The following is a 6,965-nucleotide window of genomic DNA, read 5'->3' as shown; positions in this document are numbered from 1 at the left end:
CCAGGTGTGCGACGTGATGAGCCGTTTCACAGGGGAGCAACTAGTTAAGAGCGCTCCTCCGGGAGCCTCGCAACGATCAGCGCCACTTGGCGCGCTCTCAGCCATTTGCCACGTGTCGCGCTCTGGACGCTCCCTTCAGATTTTGTTTTTTTATTTTTCCGCACGCGTTTTCGGTTTTTTAAATGGTTTTTTCTCGGGTTTTTTTGACGTTTTGGTTTTCCTCCGGTCTTCCTTAGCGTTTCGACCAAAAAAAATTTGCGTGAAAAAACGCTTTTACTTTTTTTTCTTTCGTGAAAAGTCACGTTTTTTCTTTCGCGAGAGGCACGGTTGTGCTTTAGCGAGAGTCACGACCGTGCCTTTCGGAAACGAAAAAAAAAACGCTTTTTCTATTTCGGTTCTACTTCCGCGAGAGGCATGGTTGTGCTTTTGTGAGAGTCACGGCCGTGCCTCTCGGAAAGGGAAAAACAAAACGCGTTTTCTGTTTTTTTTTCCTTTCGCGAGAGTCACGGTTTTGCTTCTGCGAGAGACACGGTTGTGCTTTTGCGAGAGTCACGCCTGTGCCTCTCGAAAAGGGAAATAAATACGCGTTTTCTGTTTTTTTTTCTTTCGCGAGAGTCACGGTTTTGCTTTTGCCAGAGACATGGTTGTGTTTTGCGAGAGTCACGGGCGTGCCTCTTTCGGAAAGGAAAAAGACGCGTTTTTGTTTTTTTTCTTTCCGCGAGAGTCACGGTTTTGCTTTCACGAGAGGCACGGTTGTGATTTCGCGAGAGGCACGGGCGTGCCTCTTTCGGAAAGGGAAAAAAACCGTGCTCCCGATTTGGTTTTTTCATCCGGTTTTTTTCGTGAAAAAAAAGTTCGTCAAAACCTATCAACATGGGATCTAGTTTTGAAGATCTCGACGCAAGGAATCCAATGGTGAAAACGGTTTGAGATTTGGACGTACGGTTTAAGAGATAAAACATTTTGAATAAACGAATCTACGAAAAAAGGGAAAACTCCCAGTTGCGACAAGTGGCGCGCTGCATGTGCGCCACTTGTCGTGACCTGGGAAGATGAAGTGTTCTTTGCAACGAGTACTCCTTAATTAGTGATTTCGGTTTCACAGCCGTTTCACGGCAACTGCGGTAATTTTGCTCGATTACCCCAAATTAGTACCACCTCGTTTATATTATGATTTTGTCTATACAAAACATAAAAGCGTATTATGACATGAGAAGAAAGTGTATTGTGACGGTGAACCTGACAAAGTCATTCCGTACTTTATTATTAGCGAGAGACTAGCAAAAAAAGCCCGTGCGTTGCAACGGGTATAAAATAAATCTGAGTGTTCATGTGATATTCAAGAGTTTACCTGTCACGGTGAATAATAAGATTTTCCAACTAAATTGGTTGCAAGACTCGTAAGGATCCATTTTATGAAGATCCAATTGTATTCCAAAAGCTTGTTATCTTTTTCTCTACCAATATAACCTACTTCTTCAACTCTCTCTAAAAAAATTAATTATGTGTAATAAGTTGTCGTTATTTAACAACCTCGTGTACAAATAATTAAAATATCTAAACATTTGTCGATCCGGTAGATCATCGCCTACTCCTTCGATGCAAAAGTAATTGTGCATCATTTGCATACTTGTAACAGTTTCAAATAGATCATATATTAATTCCTATATCTTGCAATCCCTATTAACATTGATTCATATTTATGCTTTCTCACTTTAAAAATATGATAGCCGGAAAGTAAAGTATTTACAATGCTTGCCACTCTTTGTTGACACGTTGCCGCCAGCAGTAGGAGCACACCCTCCACGCCAACAAGACCACTTCCCTGGACATTATCGTCGGGACTCGATGGGGATCAGGATTAGGGTACGCAGAACTGCGAGATAGATGATACAACGGAGGGTAGTGCTCCCCCTTCCCAGCAGTCGTGCTGGGCGAAACAGGACGCGAGCGAGATGCACCGTTGTCGCACTCTCTTTATTCTTCATCCCTCCGTCTCTCCACCATCTCACTCATGGCATCCAGATTTGAGGAATATCTTCATGGACAGCAAGCACCGCTGAGCTTCAAATATCTTCTCCCTTAAGAAATATTTCTTTCTAATATTTCACTCACTTTTAATTATTATACCTTGCTTGGATTAGCGTTTTAGCTTGTTTCTGACCGGTTTTAGGGTACAGACGTCCTCCCGTCGTTTTAATTTCAGGCTGGAATCAAGAAGTGACTTGTAATTTACACCTGTAAAATAATTACATGTTTAAAAACTTACACCCAATTCAAGCAGGGCCTAAGTGTCTTAACTTTATATAGCACAAATGCCCGTGCGTTGCAACGGGAGAAAGAAAACTCTCTCTAACCCAATGAGGCTTCTTTCGTCCATGTCTTATATTTTTAACATGACATCTATGTCAACATGATAGCCCGCCCGTGATGCCACTTATCCTTCATTAAGCTCTTACAACGATGCTTGTGCTGTTTACCTGATCAAAGCATGTTGGAACGCAATCAATTCCAACGTGATGAGGTCAACCACCACATGACACACTTTTCATTGAAAAGCTCAAGAAAATGTTTATAACTTCAAATAATAATTGCGTCAAGCTAGATATGATGGTCGCCCTCTGTGAGCTAGTCCTGCACCTAGTCTGTACACCGATCTACTCATGCATCAAGTCCATATAACGCCCCGATACTCCCGCTCGCTTTTTGACTTGTAATGTTGTGGACTTGTTTCCTAGAGGGAGGGTGAGTCATGCGCGTGTCCCCACATTCCTCTTTAGTGTTTGGCTACGTAGCAAACGCCAAAATTTTCCTTAATTTCCAATAATACAATTGGAGATATGTTCGCCACAAATAGTACACAAATGTTCATCTAGAACATCCCATTCGACTATACTACAATGATCTAATGCATCTTAGCTAAAAATATATTATCAAAATCTACGTAAAAATAATTGACCAACACAAAGGTAAGAAACTTCCCAACAAATAAAAAGTGATATTGCACGTGCAGACTCTTTTGCCCATAAAAGAACAAATATATTGATGGTGGCCTTATTCTTGGAGCATTTCTTCAATTACTTGGGAAACCAAACTTACATAGTGTCAGGAATTCCATTTGAATTTCTACATACTTTCTCCACATAGCCTTGTATTGGTTGAAAGCAAAAAAACTCTATAGTGATTACATAGAGTAAGCACATAGAAAATGGCAGTCATCCACACTCCCCAAAGTAAGCAGTCAGTTAGCATAAATTGCTAGTCATTGATCATAATTTCACTAATCTAGTCACCATAAGTGAGAACAATATTCTTCCGCGATAACAACACAAACTCAATTGCAACTGAATCAGAGCCGACACAACACACAACACTTGCCAGATCAAATAATTTCATGGTGATGTTGTTTAGAGCGAGTGTTTTTCAGTGGAATAAATGAGTCATCTGGAGCGAAATTTTGGGATGCCTGCACACTATACTATTTTAGGATGACATAGTAGATAAGTCATAATACAAGTAGAAGTGGCAACTGACAAGAAAACATACTTAAGTACTTAAATGCATAAATAATGTCAATGACTCACCAATTAAAGTACCGGTCAAGCTGTTTTATAGGGTGCTCTAGTATTCTTGTGTATACCACAGCTAGATGACTCCATGCTTGAAGTGATTCTTCATTCTTGATGTACTCATCCCACAAAGTATTGGAACCATAATCTGTTCCAACATATGCCAAACCCAGATTAAACAGTCTGTGGAAAAAAAACAGTGGTTTTAGTTGCTGATGAAAGAATGAAACAATCAATCCCCAGAAAAAGAAACATTAGATAGTTCCAGGAACACTAAATGAATGATGGCTTGTGCGGTCAAACAGTGAAAGCTACATTTGCAACGAAGGAGGACTGTATTTTTCTTGAAAGATCTAGACTTCAGTACTTTGTATAGCACAAACATGTGATCTCCAAATTGGCCACTTAGTTAACGCGCTAAATGACTAATATTGGCTATATGAAAATACTTATACTCCCTCTATCCAGGTTTATAGGGCATGAGCGGATATTTTACGAACTCGACAATTTGACTAACGAAACATATGTATATACCAGCAAAAGCATATCACTGGATTTGTATTCGAATGAAGTTTCTAGACATACTTTCGGTGGCATATAGCATGTTGAGGACCTAAAAGCCTGTGCAAGCCCTACAAACCCAGATGAAGGGAGTACAGATTATAGCTGCTACAAAAGGAAAAAGGTCAAACAGATTATGTACTTCATGGAGAGAGATTAGTAATTACAACTAACCGACATGCACGGAGTCTAAGAACACACTGCCTAAGCCAAAATTTGAATATATGCAACATCTCCATGGCCTACACTATCACAACGACTGCAAAAATACAGTGCTATATTATAAAGCATTTCATCAAGCATTCATGTTCAGGTACTAAGTATTGTAAAATCACTTCTCGTCATGTATTCATGTATATATATATATACAGCCTAAAATGCAGTAGTTAACAAAATTCAAGACATAAAAAGAAGTTAAAAACTTCATCAGAATAGTTTGGGTATTCAATTGCTACCTTCTGATGACATCTGGGTCATTGTATGTTGAGATCGCAAACTGACAATAATTACACCATATGTCCACTGAATAAGTAACTGCAAGAACTGCCCGTTCATACACCTCAAAAACTTTATTGACACCATCTAGACGGCCTTCATGATCTGCATATTTCTTCCAATAGCCAAAGCACAGAGGGAACTCCGCACGGAATGCATCATACACTTTCTGTATTTTTAATATGTCGCTCTGACCAGGAATACACAAAAATATGCCATTAGCATAAATTTGTTTATCATTAAAAATCCATTTTAATTTATTAACCAATCAGAACAAATTTATATCTAGTGTTGTCCATTAAAACACGAATAAGGACAGATTGACAAGACTACAGTATGACAATGATGAAACTACTACAGGGAACAAGGCGCATGAAGTCAAAAAGAAAATATACTGGGATCCTACAAGACAGAGAAATGTAGAAAGAAAATGTGCTAAACAAAAACAAGGGAGCGAGTGACCATCCATGCATAACAAAGATTGGCATAACTTTGTGGTCCACAAGATACAGATCGATTGCATATGACCACAGGAATATGTAACACATGTGGGCACAAAAAGAGGATAAGCTGCTGAAAATTATGACACATCCATACAGCAAGTTGCAAAAAGGAGAACAATGCACTGTATGGTAAGGCAACAATTTCAATTTCACCTCAGCAATCCTCTCTGTCTCTTCAATAAGTGTGGTCCAAGCATCGACGTCTAAGCAATCCAAGGTGACAACATCCCATAACCTAGCCTCTTCCACTGAAAGTAACAACCTATTAGCAACAAAGTAGCAGGTAGGCAACGAAACCAGATAGAGAAGGCTTCTGCCTCAGCAACATTACCATCCTCATACGACTGCTAGGGGACCATGGGATCGGCCATCTCGACGGCGGCGACGCCGTCCTCCGTGGCCCCCGCGGCCTGGTAGCCCGCTGCCTTGCCGGAGGTCCCGTACGTGGATCCGCTGGCTGTCCGCGCCCTGTCGTAAGGGGCACCCCCCGGGAGATGCGGGGGTGGCGGTGGGAGAACCTCGGCCGGGTCGCTGCCCAGACCCGCCTCCACGGCGTCCAAGGGCGACGGTGGGGGAGCCTGGACGGGTCCACTAGTAGAAAAAGGGTTAAATGTGAGACACATTAGTCTCGGTTTGAATTTGAGCCAGCACTAATGTGTCCATTAGTGCCGGTTCCAACGGCTAGGCGGGAGGAGATCTTTAGTACCGGTTCGGAACGAACCTTTAGTATCGGTTCATGCCACGAACCGGTACTAAAGAGGCTGGAGCCCGGCCAGCCCCTTTATTACCGGTTTGTGGTATGAACCGGTAGTAAAGAGGTTGTGGCAGGCTGTTTTTAGTCCCACCTCGCTCCCCTAGAAGGGTTTTTACCACCTTAAATATGTTACTTTTCAAACTATCACAAGCACTTGGTCTTTATTGAACTCTATGTGTAGAATTTGTGGTCGCAATACGAGTCTTCACCGGTTTCTAAACCGTTGAGAACTCATATTGACAATTCAGATTGTACACAAAAAGATCATTGATAATCAATGTATTTTTTATGTATATTTTTACATGTTTACGCCCTCACATGTATAATCAATGTTTTTTAAACATTTTTTTGCGTGCAGTATGCAGCATTCAAAGTGACGTCATCAATTTTCAACACGTTCTGACATCATTTATTGTTTTTCATTTATTTACCGAGTTGTTTAGAGAGCTAAATGACCGTGAAATTGAAATTCGCTACAAAATGAACTCTGAAAATGTTGAAACTTGGCATGATATCATCACTTCACCCACATAGCATGTGCAAGAGAGTAGAGAGGGTTACGGCAAAAACTGGACGCACTTCGTGTACAAACTGGACAATCTCTTTCGGAGTATCAGGGTTTCAGACAAGAACTCATGTGTTACACGGGCACTTTATTTTTTTAAACTTATTTGAACTCCAGACTTTTTTTGCGTTCAGTATGCAGCATTCAAAGCGACGTCATCAATTTCGAACACATTCTGACATCATTTGCTGTTTTTCATTCATTCACCGATTTGTTTAGAGAACTAAATGACCGTGAAATTGAAAATCACTACAAAATGAACTCTGAAAATGTTGAAACTTGGCATGGTATCATCATTTCACCCACATAGCATGTGCAAGAGAGTAGAGAGGGTTACGGCAAAAATTGGACGCACTTCGTGTACAAACTAGACAATATCTTTCGGAGTATCAGAGTTTCGGACGAGAACTCATGTGTTACACGGGCACTTCATTTTTTTAAATTTATTTGAACTCCAGACTTTTTTGCGTTCAGTATGCAGCATTCAAAGCGACGTCGTCAATTTCCAACACGTTCTG

General features: G+C 40.8%; 1 pseudogene; it reads right to left on the bottom strand.

The window, feature by feature from the left end:
- Positions 1-3,580: 3,580 nt before the first annotated feature.
- Positions 3,581-6,965, bottom strand: part of LOC123120155 (pre-mRNA-processing factor 39-like) — an 8,645-nt pseudogene continuing 5,260 nt past the window's right edge.

This window comes from Triticum aestivum, chromosome 5D (genome assembly GCF_018294505.1).
Source record: "Triticum aestivum cultivar Chinese Spring chromosome 5D, IWGSC CS RefSeq v2.1, whole genome shotgun sequence".
Taxonomy (NCBI): Eukaryota; Viridiplantae; Streptophyta; class Magnoliopsida; order Poales; family Poaceae; genus Triticum; species Triticum aestivum.
The sequence above is the reverse complement of the archived record's forward strand: the minus strand, read 5'-3'. Positions and strand labels throughout refer to the sequence as shown.